The sequence below is a fragment of the Amblyomma mixtum genome, chromosome 2 (assembly GCF_055824585.1).
Source record: "Amblyomma mixtum isolate Tamu chromosome 2, ASM5582458v1, whole genome shotgun sequence".
Lineage (NCBI taxonomy): Eukaryota > Metazoa > Arthropoda > Arachnida > Ixodida > Ixodidae > Amblyomma > Amblyomma mixtum.
Genome location: NC_143013.1, coordinates 149,074,521 through 149,094,686, shown reverse-complemented (window position 1 = coordinate 149,094,686; position 20,166 = coordinate 149,074,521). Strand labels below are relative to the sequence as shown.

The 20,166-nt window shown below is 48.6% G+C and overlaps 1 long non-coding RNA gene across 1 annotated transcript; it reads right to left on the bottom strand.

The window, feature by feature from the left end:
- Nucleotides 1-3,020: 3,020 nt before the first annotated feature.
- On the bottom strand, nucleotides 3,021-7,354 carry LOC149361233 (uncharacterized). Its single transcript, XR_016288925.1, has 2 exons — nucleotides 5,539-7,354; nucleotides 3,021-5,472 (listed from the first exon to the last, which is right to left on the bottom strand). It is a non-coding gene; the product is annotated as an uncharacterized LOC149361233 (long non-coding RNA).
- Nucleotides 7,355-20,166: the final 12,812 nt, after the last annotated feature.

Sequence of the window (20,166 nt, the reverse complement as noted above, 5' to 3'; positions counted from 1 at the left end):
GCCGGTACACCTGCCGGATTGAAAAATATCTTCCGCCCTTTGTTCCTATTATTTTCTCTTGCATAACATAGATTTATTTTGCAAGTACTAATAGCAGTGGCTTCAAGGATTATTGTGCCAGCGCCAAATAAAACTATAACATTAATTGCATTCCCAGTTGCAACTTCAGCACCTGCGATATCTTTTTGAATATCAGCAACGCTAATGTATCGAGAGCGAGGTACTGTTTTATACATCATCACGGTTTCCTCCTAAACAGGCCATTTTCAGCTATCAGACTGCATATATTGATGCGGAATTGAATGAAGGATTCCTTTATGTTGAAGTGCAATAGCTTTCTTTTTTTCTATGCTAATTTTCAGTGAATATGTAGTCCAGGTCAGTAAAATCTCAAACGCTTTTCTTTACTAACTCATGAATTGTGGATGCAATGCATAATCATTGTCATGTCATCCGCATACATTATATCTTTAGGACTTTTGGAATTGAATATCATTCTTGCTTCAATAAAACACCAATAGAAACGGTATACTGCCTGGAAAAACTACAACACACATGGTTTTTTATTGTAATGCAAGGTAACTACAGAAACCTGCTGCTTCTGATGTTAGAGATTGCCCGAAGAAGCCCTAAGAGAACAATTCAAAACACGTGTGTTCAAAGCTTAGAAGAAGTTCGTGATTAATCACTTATGCATTTCTAACACTGCACAAAAATATCTAAATTTAAAAACATGTTTCCATGGGAATAAAATATTTGTTTTTATTACTATCTACAAACAACCGGAAACCAGAAGGAAACCACTGAAGAAGATTCATTCTGAACAGCACTGCTGAAAGTGAGGGTTCTTTCAAGAGGATGCTCACGATGGGCACACTGCCCCATATGTTACTGGGTGTTTTTCCGGTTTTTCGATAAAAAAAAGCGAAGCAGGATTGTCGTACGATATACAACGAGTGACAAATATTTCCACATTTAATCCAAATGGCAGCGCTGTCAAAGATGCAGCGGCACTGCGCCCGCACGTACTTACAGAGTTCCTTCGGTTCAGGCAACATTTACGGATCCAGCTTTAGATTGCTTGACATGGGGGAAGTCGACACTCACGAAACTTAAATGTCTCGTTGAACAGAAGGAATTAAGCGGCTTTTTAGCCACGAAGGCGACTTTGGCTTGGCAGGAAAAAACTGACAGGACCTGGGAAACGTGGTGGCTGCACTGGCTTCAATCTACGTAGGCCATATTTGACAAAAAAGCAGCAAAAAAAAGACAACAGACCAGAAGGGCGGAAAACACAGTACCAGCGCTACGTGTTCCTTCTGGTCTCTTGTCTTTTGCGCGCTGTATTTTTTTTTCAATCTGAACTTATTTGCATTGAAAAGTAAACATTTTGACAGATTTTCCGGTGTAGTTGGGTTTGAAGGCTTATAAAGAACTCTCACACATTTCCAACCGAAAACTTTAATTTGAAACCCAACGTTTCTGAGTCGGCTCTGCTCCTTTTTAAGGAATGGCAGGGGGCAATAGCTAGCGTATATAAGTGTTCATGGAGGGCAGCATGAGGTCAAAAGAAAAGAAAGAAAAACTTTCGTTATTTTGTCCTCTTGTTCCCCTTCATACATTCTTAATGACGCTAGCTATTGCCCCCTGTCATTCCTGAAGAAGGAGCCGAGCCGACTCAGAAACGTGTTTCAAATTAAAGTTTTCGGTTGGAAATCTGTTACAGTATATAATGAGAACTTAATAACAGCTCGCCCAAATGTTCTACAAGCCATATAGCCGCTGCTCAACTCAAGAAACCGAAGTTTTCAGTACTCAATTTCTGCATCATTTGTATGAAAGTCAGCAGAGAAATATGTAAATTAAACGCCTTCGACACGAGTAACACAGGTGCTGCGATGAAAAGCTGTGGGTAGCTGCTGTTGTCGTTGTTGCGACTGAAAGAAGGATGAAAAGGAAATTGCACGGGCCTGCCAACTGGCTCCAGCCGAGCCACAACCGCTGCCATGGGCAGATAGAGGAGAACGATATGAGAGAAAAAAGCGAAAGAACAGGCGCGCGTCGCAACAATCGCGGTCTGCAAATAAATAACTCCGCAAACGAGACGCGGACGCCCGTGTCTCGCCTCTTCGCCGTCCGTGCCTTGTTTGCCCAGTTCTTTCTTTGCATCTATGCACTAGTTTATGTAAATTCTTGCTACAGGTTATGCATGTGTGTACCTGATTTTGCTGTATTTTATGGCTGTTCCGTGTTTTTGAATGTCTCATCACCTGACTATAGCACTTATAGTGCTTGATTTCGTTGTACGCCCCCTCCCCCCCCCCCCCTTCCCCGGCAATAATGCCTTCGGGCGTTGCAGGTATCTGTGAATAAATAAATAAATACCAATTAAGACCCCTGTATTCGTGGACAGTGCGCCGTCCTTGGTTTTAAGATGTGGCATAGGTATGTGAAAAGGGCGTATATTGAAATCGTGGCTGCGAATATTTGCAGCAGGTCGACGTACCTCGTGGCAGCTACCAAACTGGTCACGGTTTTTCGGGTTCATACAAAATCGTGCATCTCTTTTGTCTAGGTGCACATCACCCAGCAAAGAATTTTTCGTATGGGCAGGGCCAAGTCGCTTCACGGCTGAAATGAGAAAATATGTAGACTTTTTTGTGTATAAAATTATCGTGGTGATAAGCGATAGTTTATTTTGCTAGTGTGCTGGTATAGAAGCGTCCTCTGAAGCTATCACTGTAACCTCCAGACCGTGGCGTAAGCTACACTATGTTTGGAGACTCAGCGACCCACGCCGCGGAATGATAAAGTCCCCTAGTTCTACGAGGTCCTACGAGGTGAGTTTTCACTCTTCGGCCCGATTTCAAGCTGTTAGGGACGAGGTAGCAACACCCCACCGCTGCCACCAGTTTGTTAGGGACGTGGTAGCAGCATCCCACCGCTGCCACCAGTTTGTTACGGACGAGGTAGCATGGACGTGCCCCGGAGAGCAAAATGAGGGACGCCTGTGACGAGGCTGCTGGGAAAAGACAATGAAGAGGAATTTATACATGAATATTTACAAGTGAGCTGCAGGAACGCTGCATCGTGACAGCTCAACAGGAGAGCATGATGACAAAGAGCTCTTCGGCCGTGCCGCTGCCGGCTTTTTAAGAGTTCTCTTCCCTAGGGTCCCTAGATGGGGGCCGGGTTTCACTGGCACCAATCACCGACACGCACGCACTCACTCACTCCCGAGAGATCACGCCGTCGTCACGCGCTGGGAGAGGGGAACGATGCCAACCACGTAGCGCAGACGCCGAAATGTCCATGAGCGGCGTTCGCGCGCATTTCGAACGCGCGTTCCGACTCGGTGTACGGGAAACGCTCGCTCAACCGGGCAGACGGACGCGGCTTCCGTGGCCATCCAGGCGTTCACCCAACGCGCGTCTCGGGGTTTGTCGGCGTTTCGCTGCTGCCATGTCGTCGTCTTCCCCAGGACGAAGGCGAGTCGTAACAGACTGCCCCGCCGGGGGAAGGAGATCCCGATGGACAGGGGACAGCATCCGCTGTCCGGAGGGATGTCGCTTGAGGCTGGTCTCAACTGCAGTCGGTTCTCTCTCGGCGGTTCCGGAGCTCAGCGCACCCTGAAGTCTTCCTTTGCAGGTGCAGGTTCCCAAAGGGCACTGCAAAGTGACTCGTGCTCCGCTAGCGTTAGAACCACGCCGAAAACCCAACCGCTCAGTCCGCAAGCACGACACAATCCCCACTTAGTAATGCCAGGCTCTTTCCCTCTTACAACCCAATCAATCCCTGGGAGTAGTCCAGCAGCACTCACAAAACTCCCACAGATCGGCACATTACACCACAAAGCGCATCTTAATTAAAAAAAAAATAAACAAAACCAATAGGCTCAAAATCCTATATCAGGAAAAAAAAAACACCAGTAAACTGCAACTATGATGCTGACTCTTGCGCTAGGGACCTCAACTTAAGCCATCGGCATTACCTTTGAGACTCCCCTTTTTGTGATGTATTCCGATTCGTAATGACCCCGACATTATTTCATTCTGCATAGCAGCATACTGCCTTCACCTTGCATATCCCCGCAAAGATTCGCTCAACATCGGAGCCAAAGTCACATTAATTTCCCCAATTCCAAAAAAAATCAAGCGACTCCAGGCGCTTATGCTAGTCGCTTACAATGGCCCGTCTGGCTAGTACTTCCGCGTGTCAGCGGACGCTGCTACACATAGGCACCACTAGTGCATGTTTCAAAACAATTTCAAAAGAAACGCTTTCAATGTAAACAACGCGTCGGGAACCTATTCCTGCTCAAACTTTTTTTTTTCTACAAAACTTTTTGTCTGCAGGAATGGTTTAAAAAAAGAAAAAGCAAACAGCAGAGACATCCTCGGAATCCGCTGCTAGCGAGCCACGCCGCGGCTCAAAGGGGTCGCCTATTCTTCAACCGCGCCCTGCGCGGACGCACACCAACAGTGGCTTTAGCAGCCGACAATTCACAAAATTCGAAGGGCTTAACTGCGCTTCGACACCTGCGAGCCTCAGACGCCACGCGACATTGATTTGTTTCGCACACCGGCCGCGTGTCTCCAACACCCAAGTAGCGTCTGAACATTTGAATGCGAGGGGTTGACGGACGCGCATGAAAGAAACGCCTACGAGAACTCCTTTCTCGATTCAACAGTGTCCTTCGACTGGAACGCGTTCTGCGGCGTTCTTTCATGCGGTAGCTGGGCGTCCTCTGCGACCCGCTGTGAGGTTCCACCGTCCTGCAAGAACTACCGCGGGGTCGCCGCGATGGGTCAGGTGGCTTTCGTTTTTTCTGAACGCGCCCACTCAGTCTGGCCCTTTTTCGGCGCCTGTCGCGTCTGGAGTACTCGGTTGACTCGCGGTCAATCTCTTTAAAGCAAAACGACGACTCCAAATTTGGGCTGCTATTGTTCGCCGGCCGCATCGAAGAAATGTCTCCCTTGATTCCCTCATTGCGCCGGCCGGTGAGCTCACTATTCTCTTCCTGAGAGAAAACGCCAGCCTCACTTTTCAAAATAGCCTCGGCCTCAAAGTTAGAGACGGCCGCTTCTTTATTAGCACTGACAGTGCTCTCGAACAAAGCAGGTCGCTCGGCTTTGTTTTCGATGGGATTCCTGCAACTCACAGTTTGCTTTTGGTTCCCATTACTCTCTGCTGAGAGCAACAACTTGCCCTCCTGAGGCTTGCTGTTCGATCCTACTACCCTAACGCTCTTGCCCGGAACTTGAACTATGAGACGCTGTTCGGCTAACGTAGCGTTATTGTCCTGGGTACTACCTTCTCGATCGCAGCAATCAGCCTCCCCGGAAAGTGCATGCATCTCTGGGCTCAAAACCAACGCATTGCCCCTTTCATTATTTTTAGCAGTGCCTACATTATCGCCCGAGCCCTCATGGCTGGCGGATCTGCACTCTTCCTCGTTGCTAGCCTTAGTGCCTACATTATCGCCCGAGCCCTCATGGCTGGCGGATCTGCACTCTTCTTCGTTGCTAGCCTTAGTGCCTACATTATCGCCCGAGCCCTCATGGCTGGCGGATCTGCACTCTTCCTCGTTGCTAGCCTTTCGACCGAACTCATCGGTCCTCGCTGCCGAAGTGGCCTTTCTTTCCTGGACCAAACCTGTCCTATGCCGCCACTTCTGAACAGCACTCGTGTCATCCGGCGACTGAGCAGAGCTTCTAACTCTGTCCCTGACACTATTGCGGCGTAACTTACCACCGTCAATGTGGCCTTCCAAATCTGCCTCCGCGGGAATACGAAAGTATCGGAGGAGCGCACTTTTGGTTATCGCGTAGTTGCGGGCATCCTCGTCAGACAACCTCGCCCAGACATTTCCGGGTTCACATGGGAGAAATCCCATCAACACAAGTGGCCAATAATCCTCGTCTAGCTGCTCCTCCATGCAAATTCTTTCAAAATTTTCCAGAAAAGTTCTGAAATTTTCGCCTTTTCTGAAAACACTTAAGCGAGATCGCGTTCTAATACTTCTGAGCGTGTTAAGTTCACGCGTGAGTTCCTGCATCTCTCTTTCGTATTCCTGTTGCCGCTGCTCTCTTTCGCGTTCCTGTTCCCGCAGCTGTCTTTCGCGTTCCTGTCGCCGCTGCTCTCTTTCGCGTCCCTGTTCGCGTTCCTCTTGTTCTCTTTTTGCCAATTCCCTCTCCTCAATGGTCTCAAGGCATTCCGCAAGCTCGTCATCTTCAGCCTCCAACGCAAGAATAGCCTTCAGCAGTTCTGGTTTTCTGAGTTTGTCTGATACCTCCAGACCCAACTCTTTCGCAAGCTCCAGTAACTTTGGTTTGCGCAGCGTCTTCAAATCCATGGCTGCTCCGAGTGCTGCTTCTCTACTGCCCGCTATTGTCTTGCTGCAACTAACCCAGCAGCAACGACAACCCAATTACCAGCTCTGTTCCCGACACTAACAAAAGCCTGGCAAAACTCAGCAGAAGAAAGTTCCGCACTCACCAAACCTCGCAGCCAAGAATCCAGCGCAGTCGGTCCGCTGCAGGCAACCAGTCAACACACAGGGCTGTTGCACCGCCCCCGACTCGCCGTTCTGCTGCTCAGCGTCCCGTTGTCCGCAACTCTCCGCCGGCGTCCGATGTTTCGCGTCCCACCGCTGCCAACCAGTTTGTTAGGGACGAGGTAGCAACACCCCACCGCTGCCACCAGTTTGTTAGGGACGTGGTAGCAGCATCCCACCGCTGCCACCAGTTTGTTACGGACGAGGTAGCATGGACGTGCCCCGGAGAGCAAAATGAGGGACGCCTGTGACGAGGCTGCTGGGAAAAGACAATGAAGAGGAATTTATACATGAATATTTACAAGTGAGCTGCAGGAACGCTGCATCGTGACAGCTCAACAGGAGAGCATGATGACAAAGAGCTCTTCGGCCGTGCCGCTGCCGGCTTTTTAAGAGTTCTCTTCCCTAGGGTCCCTAGATGGGGGCCGGGTTTCACTGGCACCAATCACCGACACGCACGCACTCACTCACTCCCGAGAGATCACGCCGTCGTCACGCGCTGGGAGAGGGGAACGATGCCAACCACGTAGCGCAGACGCCGAAATGTCCATGAGCGGCGTTCGCGCGCATTTCGAACGCGCGTTCCGACTCGGTGTACGGGAAACGCTCGCTCAACCGGGCAGACGGACGCGGCTTCCGTGGCCATCCAGGCGTTCACCCAACGCGCGTCTCGGGGTTTGTCGGCGTTTCGCTGCTGCCATGTCGTCGTCTTCCCCAGGACGAAGGCGAGTCGTAACAAAGCGTAATTCGAACCTACTACCCGAGTGAGCGCTGTCGCCTTGATGGCAAAAAAGTAATACCTAGTCGCCATGGACCTTGCCCGCGAAAAGCAGGCGCGTGATCGTGCAACCCAACTCGCATTACAATGAACGTTCATCGCGCTCACATCTTCCTCCCATGAACGGACAAGTTTCCAGGCACGGCCACGTGGGTTGCATACACCAATGAACAAGTGCCACCCTACATGATCCTGTTTGCACGAAAAAGCGTAAAAGGTGTAAGCAATACTTCCCCTACTGCACGAAAACCCGCCTCTCTCTCTCTTTCTCTGTTGACACTCGATGGTGCGCATAAAATATGGCGTCTTCATGCAACCCCGCAGGTAGCGGTTAAATTAATGATTGGTCGCGTGAATGTGATCGGGACAACGTGAAATGCACAAGTCCCACCCGTGCAGCACCTGCCATCCCAGACCAGTGGCGCACCGCTTAACCAGTTCGGTAGCATGTTTTCTTCTCTATAATGATGCGGAATACTATACTATATACGAATCACAATGTGGTATTCGCCTATGACCATTATTAATTTATATTCGGCTTTTTCTGCCATGTTGTGTCGGTTTCAACAGCCGAACGATGGCTTTGACGTCAAAGAGAGGTTATAGGTCGATGTGTGGCTTGCAAGAACTGCTACATAATCACTGATTTAACGTTTTAATTAACTACAGTGCTGAAGCCAGCCTTCATCAAGAGCTGTAATGACACTGTATGTACAAACACCGATTATATTGCAGTTTTTTATGACTCACGTTGCCTATAACTTCTTCCTGGCGTCGTAGCCATCGTTCGGCAGCGGAAGGGATAGTACCTGTGGTTGATGGACTCTGTCGGACACCGTCGGACCTCCGTCGCACGAAATATTGCGGTGCGGAAACAGGAAGCCTTCCGAATCGACAGCAGACGATGAGAGAACACTGCGGATACCAAATTTTCCGAGGTGGACGCTTTTTCTTCTGTCATTTCTGGGATTTTTCCACGGCGAGCGTCCGCGCCTAACACTAAGCCTAGTGAGGTCCAGCCACCGACTGCGGCCCAGGCCCACCCAGCGGCTCAGGCACGATGATGGAAACCGCCGAATGGACGGACATTAAAAAGACGGACGGACGATACGGCGTCCAACTCGTGTTTGCGTCGCCGTGTAAGCTAGCTAAACTGTGTGTAATCATGAACGGAGATGATAGACAGCAAAGATGCACCTCAAATCACGGACGGACATTGTTCCGAGCGAGCTAAATGGGCCCAGGCAGTGGTACACTAGCAAGAAAAAAGGCGAAGCGACGCCGAAGGAGGCTAATCCTAACCTTAGCCCAAACCAAGAGACGCGCATCGTGGAGGGGCGGAGGGCTGCCGAGAAGTACGCGAGAAGGAAAATGGCGGCGAAGTCGGCGGAAAGGCAAAACACCAGGCTTCCTATGGACGCCGAAAAGATAATCATGAGACCCAGTGGCGGCGTCACGAGGCTGACGAAATACGGGGACGCGAACTTGGCGGACGCGATAATCCGGGCTGCCAGAGTCGACCACGACGCAGCAGGAGAGGACACCGTCTCCGTAAAAACACGCCCGCAGTCCATTCTCGTGGCAACGAGAGACGCCGGATGAAAAAGAAAACATGCAGAGCTGAAGGACCTCACTTTCGAAGGGGAGCGAATAGAGATGACCACCTACGTCTCCATGCCGGTGGACTGCGGAAAGAGCGTAATTCACGACGTCCCCGTGTACTTCTCGGAGGCGGATATATTGCACCGTCTCAAAACACGCGGCAACCCCCCGGTGCTGGGGGTTCGAAGATTAGGAAAGGACTCAAAGGCAGTCCTAATACAGTTCGAAGACAGCAAAGTCCCGAGGTGTAAGTGCGCATCACGCCATTCGCTCAACGGTGCGCGCTCTAACGGAAGAATACGAGTGTGCAACGCATGCGGAAGAATGGGCCACCGAGCCGGCGTCTGCCCGAACCCTAAGAACGTAAAGTGCCACGGTTGTGGGGCGGAAAGCCCGCCCGAAAACCATCAATGCGAGACCAAATATCAGCTTTGCGGAAAAGGACACGTGCTCGGCTACAAATTATGCAAGGAGCTCTACCACACGCCCTACGAGATGAAGACGAGGTGGTGGGAGCAAAGCGGCGGCATTTCGCCGAAACACGGGACCCAGCAAACATTGGAGGGGATTTTCCACCCACCAAAGTCACCCAGGGACAAGCGCGGCAACAACTGTGAGGGTTACTGCGCCGAAGATTTCCCGATCCTGGAAGAGACCGCGGGAATGCACCCCGGGCAGCACCAGCGTCGGGGCAGCTAGCGCTCCAAACAGCAGAGGGCGCTCCGGATCCAGAGGGCCTACGTCACCCGCTAGAGCCAAGGAGGAGGAGACCACCGGAAGCAAGCAGCAGCAGCGCGGCCGCTCGAGCTCCCGCACCAGGGGCTGCTCCGGATCCAGAACCAGAGTGTCTTCAGGCAGACGGTTTATCAAAAAATCCGGTGTTATTAAGCATTATTTTTAACTGCGACGGCCATAATTAGGCTCATTATGACATCATGCATCTCTCTATAGGCTCGACGCATCGCGAGGTCATCGTACAAGGCCTGGGCGAGGAATTCGTTTGAATGCAGTGCAACAGTCAACTTACAAAAACCGAAAAGTAACACATTGTGCTTTTTTTGTGTGCAGGCATTAGGCCATTGACTAGAACGCCGTCGGGTAGATTAGAGCCGTACGCGGCCGTGTTCCGTAAGACCACCTGCTTCCTGTGTGCACACCTGTTCGCGGTTTGGGTGTTAATACGCAGCGACGTATAAAGGTGTCGTAACTGACGGGCCCATTGGCGGCCTGCGCTACCGTTGCGTTCGGGTCAGCATACGATAAACTAAAAGTGCTCATGCGATTTCCACTCCATCCTCCCGCTAAATGCGCTCATACGCTATGCTAAAAGTCTCTAATCGCAAGGAAAAAATAGTGTTTCAGGGAGTGGGGGTTTAGCGCACTACCTGGAAAAGGGCGCGGCCCGGAGAAAAGGTGATATGGGACCTGAAAGAGAGAAGAGACGAGGGCCGAAACATGTGAAAGGGGTTTGGAATTCTCGGAGGATAGTCATGGGCAGTTCAAAAGGCAAGACGTATAAGAAACAATTGGATGCGATACGCGGAAGCGTCAAAGTATTGTTGCAAAGCCGCAATAGTAGCATTAGTAGTAGTAGTAGTAATAGTAGTAGTATTAGTAGTAGTAGTAGTAGTAGTAGTAGTAGTAGTAGTAGTAGTAGTAGTAGTAGTAGTAGTAGTAGTAGTTTTATTAAACATAAAACAAAAGAAGGAAAACATTTTTGCTAGACCTGGGATCTGCAATCGCTTCAGGACGCACCTGAGCTGGGGCAGCGGAAATAAAAGGATAGCAGGCAGGGTGTTGAAATGAAAGAAAGGTGAGCGGACAGTTAGAAAGGATAGGGGTGAGAAGTGCCCTATGCAAGAAATCTATTTACATATTCCCATATTAACATATGTATAGATCGTAAGTCCGTGATGGTCTAATTAAGGTAGAACACAAGCACACGCGCACGACACGATGCACAGGACAGCTGTAGTGGGGTAGCCAAAAGACGCAGAAAAAACTTCATGTCGGGCGCCCGGAAACAAGCGAAAAACGTTGAGCTTCGAGATGGATATCGCCGAAGCGACTTCAGACACTCCAGCATTTTGTGGGGCTTTGTGATGTGGCTTCTGTTAGTTCAAAGTGGCTTAAAATTTTGAACAACAAAAATACAAAACAAGAAGTAAAATATTATGGACCCACAATGCGCGTGCTTTCATAGTTTCAGATATACTAGTACATGTGCCAAGCAAGCTAGGTTAAAACGTGTCTAACTAACACGAGTTCTCAGTAGATTTATTCGCTGATCGTCGAAAAATCCTCAAAATTTTGTGAAAAAAAGCAAAAACGAACAAAAACGTGAATTGTGATTCGTAACTACATCCGATGCTTTTCTGAAATAAAGGTGACGTTCGAAAGAAAAATAATCGGCGATCAAACAAGCAAAGACATGAGCAAGAGCTATAGCCCTCAAAGCAGATTACATGGCAAAACAACACTATGCACAAAAATTAACAGTAACATTACGACTTGCAAAAAGGGAAGGAAATACCAAATCAGGAAATACGGGGAAAGACGCAATCACAGGGCACGACGTAAAAGCTGTGGGGATCCATGTTGCCCCTCGCCCGCCGGATGCACCCTTCTCTCTCTCGTGGCCTACCGCGGCTCTTCCTCTGGCGGCCCCCGACTAGGCGCAGCGGCGGAGGGAGCGGAGGGGAGGCGCCCGCTCTACGCGTCGTCACGTGGGCAGCCCTCCTTGCCCACCGCTCTCGGTTTCGGCGGCCGCGCGGGCCGCGCCCACGGGACAGTCGGATGGAGAGTTGACAGCGAGCCCTGAGAGAGAGCGGACGCGACATCAGCGGCGGCCCAGGTGACCTGAACTGCTCTGTGCCTGTCTCCTGTGCCTGTTGCCTGCCGCTGCTGCCTGCCGCTGCTGCCTGCGCGCGACCGAGGAAAGACATTGGGAGATCCCAATTAAAGGTTTTGCCTGCGGGCTTATTCCTCGGAGGTGTTGTTCTTCGCGGCCACAGGTGTGGTCGAGCTAGCGGAGTGGCGTTGGCTCTGAGTTCAGGGTCCAAACCGTGCCAGTAACCCCACAAAGCTTAAGAACCTCTTAGCGCGTGGGCGTGTCTGTTTATTTAAGAAGGGTCAGCCATGTATTTCGCACGTGCCAAAAGTATAATTCTAAATAACGAGGCCACAGTTTAGTTTCTGGACGCTGCTAAAACTGCGCACAAAGTCGGCAGTACATGTCACGCTTGATTAGGGACCTCCATTGGGCTGAAGCCCGCTGCGCACTACGGCTGTAAAAGCTCTAGAGTAAAGCCAAAAAGTGATTTTTTAATTTAAAAATTTGTCGAAATGAATCTTATTTTATTTTTATTGGAAGCACGTTTAGGCTGCTTTCCACATACTCGCGCTGGCAGTGCGTGCAAAAACGCTTTCAAATGCATAATGTTCCATGACAAATAGGCGGGTTTTTATGCCCACAAATCCAACAAAGGCAACAGCGTGAGCTCTGCCTGTGCACTTCTCGAACAAAGAATATATTTTGTTGATTATCGGCTTGGCTAATCAGCAAAATATATTCTTACGTGAATCTTAAATATAATGACACAAATCATTTCCACTTGGTCATGTGAGAGCGCATTCGTTAGTGTATTTACAGACCTTTTAAAAGAAATTTCACTTCTTTGTTGCAAAAATTTCTAGTTGCCCAGTATTAACGATAGAATTCTGTACGTCTGTGGTCGTTGGTCTGAAGGGTATCGCCGTCGGTCTTATGCGACAAACCGGTTGCTCTGTGGCGGAATGTGCACAGTCCACTGGCCGCCACCGAAGTCGTCGTCGCGCCTTTGCACCGCTCTAAATTAGTGATCGGACAAAAACAAACCTCGACGGCAGCAGCGCTATTGCTATGCAGTGAACGAATGCTTTAGAGTGCTTGCGATTGTGTTCGGAAATTGTTGTGAAGCACCGCAGAACTCCACTGGGTAAGAATGCCATTCGAAGTGTCCAATACCATCTCACTGAAATGCCACTTAAATGCCCGCGTAGCTCTGGTATTATGATAGAATTGCAGTAGTAGTAGTAGAGTAATAGCACAATGCTAACACTGCTCATATTCTATAATGTGCTCCAGGAACGTGTGTTTTGATATCAGGGATAAACGTAAAACGTCTACTCTGGCACCGTACACATGCCAATTAAAATTAAACTTAGATGATACAGGCGTATACAGGTCTCACACCCCTTATAGAGTTCATAAGCCAGTGTTTACGTGTTCAAAAAAATATAAACTCTCTCTCTGTTGCGGCAAACGTCGCCATATCATTTTAGCATGTAGGCATAAGGTTGACCAACCTTTTCCAGTATACTTTTAACGCTGGATTAGTGATGGCAAAGCTAGGCCAATATAGGAACCTTTATACGAGGGGGTACCCAAAAGAAACCGGACTAATTTTTTGAATCGGCACAGCTTCTGTGGTACCGCGTTTTGCCGCTAGGAGCGCATAGAACGCACATTTCAGAGTCAGTAAGCCGAGTGCCGTCGTTGAGGGAGGTCAGACTAGTTTAGGCAGAGTTTTAGAGTGACGACTGTTTTGTGTGAGTGTCGTTTTTGCAATGGCTGATGTTCGTGAACAGCGTGCGCCGGTGAAATTCAGATTTTTTCTCGGAAAAAGTGGAACGGAAACTCTTGAAATATTCAGAAAGACGTTTTAGGACGATGCTATGGGGACAACTGAATGTTCCTGAATTAAATCTTGAACAAAGCAACAGTCATGCCAATGGAAAACTTCAAATTCACCTCGCCTCAAGAAAGCTCGTCAGGTGAAACCAAACCTCGAAACAATGCTGATTTGTTTTTTCGACGTGAGAGGAGTCGTCCATTCAGAATTTATTCCGCAGGGTCAGACAGTGAACCAGGCTTCCTGCTTGGATGTTTTGAAAAGAATGGGCAACAGTGTTCGGTGGAAGCGGGCTGATTTGTGGCAGACTGGTGACTGGTTTTTCCACCATGGCAATGCCCCTGCTCACACAGCCCTGTCCCTACGACAAATTCGGACCAAAAATGGCATGACCTCTGTTCCTCAACCCTCATACTCACCCGACCTTGCCACGTGCTACTTTCTTTGTTTCGTAGAATGAAAAGACAGGTGAATGGAAAGCGTTTCGCTGATGTTGCTGAGGTGAAAAAAAAAACGACGGAGGGACTTTCAAGCATCACAAAAGATGAATTTAAACAATGTTTTGAAAAATGGAATGAAAGATTCGACAAACGTATTATTGTAAGTAGAGAGTACTTTGAGGGATATTAAAGGTCTGTGCTGAAAATGTGAACAAATAAGTTCAAACAAAAATAAGTCCGGTTTCTTTTGGGTACCCCCTCGTAGAATGTCATAGCCAATTCTGGCCTGCAGTGGGGAACTCTGGCTAAGATGGCCCATGATAACCATGACTCTAAGGTGGCACAGCCAGCGATGGCAAAGAGTGGGAGAATTCTCGCTAATCCGAACTATGATAGCCAGGATTTTATGCCACGATGAGGGCTAATAAGTGCTAAAAAGTGGTACTGCCAATATCAGATACTCATTCGGAACTCTGGGCCTATTTAGGGCTATGATTTGCCAATGAGCACTAATATTTGCCCGTTGTCATCTGCTACCTGGAATGTAAGTATAATTATTTCTGGTAAAGGGGATCTGTAGTATCACATCGTTTGCTTTTTTGCGGAAACCATTCAGAATAAATTTTTAGAATGTTTCTAATGAATTCTGCTTTATGCTCGGCTTGGTTTCTCAACATGTTCGGCTTCAAGACCGGTGCAGTTTCCACGTCACTGTCATAATAATTTGCCGAGAATCTGCCTAAGATACCTAATTCAACGCAAGCATCAGTAGTCAAGCATGAATTGCGCAACGAATTGCGCAATTATATAATAGGAATGAGAAGTGTCATGCGAGGCGGCGTAATCTCTCATTTCCTAGCAGTGTCATATTTCATGGCATTCATTTTTTACTTAATACGGCCGCAGCACGCAACGCACTGCCGCATGATTCCCCTTTGACTGGTCTAAATGATTGATTTCAACCGTTTGTCAGTTGTCGCCGCCTATATGCGGTATTATGTTAACTTTGCGCTTACCTTTTTTTATACTCAGGACTCCTTATCGGGACAAAATCTTCATTAGTATTGTATAAAGAACGGTTGTTAATTTTTTAGTGCCTGCTTTGCCATTACGAAACAGTAAGTTTCAAGGTTGCAGATTTCCGTACCAGATTTTCTTGTCCCCTTCTTCTCCTTGAGCCGTATTTGTTGATCAACATGTGAAACATCAAATATATAATTAATCTGCTTACCACGAACTATGTATCCACTGTTTCTGAATGCCTACCACGCATGGTCTTACTATGCCGCAGAAACAATTTTCTTTTGTTTAAAAGCCCATTTTTGGAAATACTGCCGCGGCCTCCGAGAGCCTGCACTGAAGGAAACAAAGAAAATTAAAATTAATTTCAATCTACGTTTATAAATGCAGCAAAGCTTAACAAAACCTGAAGATATTTAAATTTCCGGCGTTTTCCTATTTGATGGCTACTGGGAGCTTTTCCTCTGAGGTGCAAGCAAGATTACGGCCAGCAGTTCCAGCCGGCACCGCTTTTGAGCCGGCAAAGTATTATTCAATAGTGCTCGCGCCAAGAGCATAATTTCGCACTCGAGGGGCTCTCCACCTGGCTGAATCACCTCGAAATTTGTCGTACTTTATTTTTATCTGAGTATTCGTGGCTCAAAGTTCAGAATATGAATAATTCTCTGCAGTGGTGCCGCTAAAAAACAATTCCAGGGCCAGTGTCTGCAACCCATCAGCGCATATGCATTGGTGCGGTTCTCCGCTACATATGACGAACTAAAAAAAAATGGCTTCAGAATCTGGGATTAGGCAAGCTAAACGGAATGAAGTTAAGCGGAATCAGCACGGCTGTGCGTGGTCAATCATAACATTGTATTGCTTTCGCAACCAACCAGGTTTAACCAAAGCTAAACAGCCCCAATTTTTTCCTTCTCAGGCGTATGTTGAGCAGGACTTTACAGCAGTGCCCTGCTGAGACTTGGTTGCCTAGGCTGTGAGGTAGGGCCTTCGAAAAGTGGCTGCGGGAAGCTTGGGCAAGCTGCCATGCTTCAGAGGTGATGATGATGATGACGATGTCCTCAGGCTTAATGGCACATACACACGGCGGGGGATTGGCCAGAGTGCATAGCGGTTACAAACGCACTCATGTACAGTGTGGCATCATTTGCCGGTGGCTTCAGCCTCTTTTAATACGCATGCAGTATGATTGCCATTAGGAGAAGATGACGGCGTGTGTAGACACACAGGCCTGTCCGCTGAATGAAGCCTGCTGTGCCTGCAGCGATCCGAGTGTAATGATCACCCTACCCCTTTCCCCACAAGCGTGGGCCGAAAGCGACAACGTCCCCCGACGAGTGGAAAGAGCTAAATTGGCCGAGACTTAGCGGCGAGCTCAGAAAAAGCAAAGCGGTGCCGTTAGTGAGTGCGCGTCATCGGCTTATTCAACGCTGTGCGAAAAGTACGGAAATTTAAAATTCGTATAACATAACAGGTAAAGCACAATTTGTGAGCCATAAAACCAGCAGCGTAACGCGAAATAAATTGGTTCGTTATCCACCAAGTTTCTGCCCCATACAGGCGAGTGCCGGTAAGATAAAGCAGTCAAATACTTTTCTGTTTAGTGATAATGGTAAGCCGCCATTCACGATCTGAGAGAACCGGCTAAGTTTTATCCCTCTAGCTATTTTACCCTCGTGATTCAAATCTGCGATCACTACCTGCCCTAAGCAGGAGTATTGCTTTTTCTAGCGCCTCGCTACCAACTGTAAACTGATGTTCCCCTCGGAAACTTTTTTACATTACTTTGGTTTTCTGCACAATAAATTTTGGACCCACCGTTGTTCTCTGCCTGACTCATTCAACGCCTGACAATTCCGCTGCCAGCAGCGGCTGTCATCGCGCAGCCAAACTTCAGTCTGGGTTCGCTATCAGTGGGCGCGATTTTGCTACACGAACCGCCTGCGCACGCCGGGCGCTCTCCGTTGCACTGTACTGCCTTCATGCCCTTCACTCATCGTAGTGGCTTTGTGCAGCCTTCCTCCATTTGGTTACCTTTCATGCCGAAATGGCTATGTCCTGGATGCTTGGGGAGGAGCGCGAAGGGACGAAAGCGCGCTAGGCCAGATTGGCGACACGGGAATTTTGCGCGCCCTCGGGCTGCGCCTGAAAGGTCAGGAGCGCACAGGTAGCTGTAGGCAAAATTAAAAATATAGAAAGACTGAGAAATAGCTAGAAATGGCCACACTGACACGCCACCTGCCAAAATGCGGATGCAGGCAATGCGCCAGTGCTGCGCCGCGAAGTTGACCACTGCAACGCCTGCCACAGCGCATGCGCGCTCCCTGAGAATAAACGGAAAACGTACGACAGTAAACATCCCGAAGTCGCCGAAACAACGGCGCGGGGGTAGCGTTCTCCAAGCGCCGATATCAAATCCGAGTGCCGCCTACCAGATGCCCCACCAACCACTCTGGGATGTGGCAGAACTGATCCCCTCTTATCAGCGGAGTCGGCGCTCCTTCTATCTTAATCTGTGATGAATACTTAGAGACATTCGTACGACCAAAAATAGGTTGAATAGAGTGGTTATGACTATTTAAAGGGGTGGAGACGACTATTTAAAGGGGTGGAGATGACTATTTAAAGGGGTGGAGACACCAAATTTTGAGGCTATAAAAAGCCGGCTATGAGATTCTTCTGTACGCAAGGGCACTCACAGCCAGGTGTTGAACACAACAAACGTTTAAAAATATTTTAATTCGGTTCCAAAGATTACCTAAGTGCTCGCTCTCTCGCTTTAGACTCATCGCTAGCGCTATCAACGCCGACGTGACTACGCTGATTGAGTAACCAACGTTTTAGTGACGTCATACCAAAATGCAGTGACGTACGATAAGCGGGACACAGCCACAGCCGCAGCTGTGAGGCACGAGTGCCGAGCCACGTGAGCGCAGTTGAAGCACCTGCGAGCCGCATTTGCTGCAAACCGCCACTCGCTCGGTCAGTTTTTGTCAACGTATTGCCGAACTAGCCATGCTTACTGGTATTTTGCAAAGTGCTTCGCATCCTCACGCGGAACCGCGAGGGCGATATCAGCATGCGATCGTGCGATCAAAAAAAAAAAAGTCGATGTCTTCATTGGAATCAGATTCGTCAAAATCCCAGCTGCTGGGACTAGCCATGCCATTGTTTGTTTTCATACGCTGGTCAGCACGTGTCTGAGAAAGCAGACGATGCAGCAGTAGGTGCGTCACAACTTTGTGGGCCACGTGACCAGGCAACGTTGTTGTGCGTCCTAGATAGTGACGTCACTGTCAAATTCTGCGTTCAGAAACTGAAACCGAGAATCGTTCACCTAAAAATGCTATATTAAATTATTCACTGTAAATATATGAATCTTCGAGTGCGTATCATGCTTCCTGGAGCAATAAGAAACGTTTGAAACAAAGAACGCGCCAACCATGAATTTGAGGTCTCGACCCCTTTAATTATAATGAAGGAACAATTACTCATCAGCGTGTACATGACGCCGCCATCAGCGGTGGTCCACAAGGGCAAGCAGGGTGATTCTGTACCTGCAAATAAAATATGCGGTTAACATGAGTGACACAATGCAAGTAGTTAGTACATGATTGTGATTTGAGCATAACCTTACAATGCGTACAATATACCTTTGCTTGCTCTCGGGAGAATCGTCTGCATGCTACGAGGGGACAACCCACTGCCTGACACTAGCAATGAAAACGCGTTTCGCTCGCAAAGTTGAATTGACACTCACGCCAGTAGGCACTTGCAGAGAACCTTCACCGAAGGTTACTAATACACAACTACGTCGAGGGTTTACCATACTATTGGAGGCATGCACTACACAAGGGGACAAATGACAAACGACACAAACAAAAGTTCAGTGTGTGTTTTGCGCATGTGTCTGTTTCGTTTTTTATTTGGTCTGTATTTTCTAGTAGCGCATAAGTCCCCGATATGATCAACCAAGTGGTCCCTGTGTTAGCATTGTTGCTTACTATCCTTTGTGGTTTTATAGCCCGCGGCGTTTTCCTTGGGAGTCCAACTCTCCGACCGCTTGCAAAAATTGGCACCCTGCGTTTAACTCCCTGATGTGTTCAGGCATGGTGTCAAGCGTCGGCATCTTAACCCAGTCACCTTCCATAAGCTCGACAACGGCCTTGAACAGCTTGCGGTAGGCTTAGTTTGCTGTCAACCGTCCGACGGCGAACAACTCTGCGATGCTGAGTTCTTCGCTAGAAGAGCACAGCCAGTACAACCAGATGGCGACTCGCTTGTCGAAAGGGATATCTTCCCTCATGTTCGTGTCTTGCCGCTCGAGCAGCGATCGCACAGTTTGAACAATGTATCGGAAGGCAGCAGGCGTCACAAGAAAAGCGCAGTTAAAGTACCTCTCGCCGAGCTGCGCCAGCGTCTCCCCAAACCACTTTGTGTTCCTGTCAAAACACTACCATTCGCGGTTCACGGTACTGCCGCATGCGAATATGGACGCGTTCAATGCACTGGCATACACCACATCTTCTCCAAATCCGATCAGCCTCGGCTTTCGACGCCTCGACGTTAGCGTCAAGCTGAGCAATGGCAGCGAGAAGCGCCATAACCTCCGTCTGTGCATCCTGAGTGTGTTGTGCTTCGTCACCCATGGCGATGAAAAGGCGCCAGCACGCCAGGTTCCAGTGATTGCAACCGCTGTACGCGAGAACACGAAAAAACATGACCTTTGCACGAAGCAGAAGGAAACAAACAGACCACGGAAACGCCAGCGGTGTCAGTGTTTCCAGAGCGTTACAAAACGTCCACAGCAAATTGTACAAAAGATAATGTCTTAGAGGAAAACGTAACAAGCCTTTAGTAATAGCTACAAGCTTTCTCTGATTACAATAAAGTTCATTACTGCATTATAATCTGGGTTTATAAAGACATTTATTTGCGCAAAATCGAAAGTAGCGACTGTGGCGCCTCACATCCTTGGAGTAAAGCACGGGAACCATCTCAAAGGTTATCGAGATTTGCCGTGTAGCAGCACAACTCCCTCGAGTTCGATGGCGATGGAAAATATCGAAGGCCCTCCAAACTGGCCGTGTGACAGGG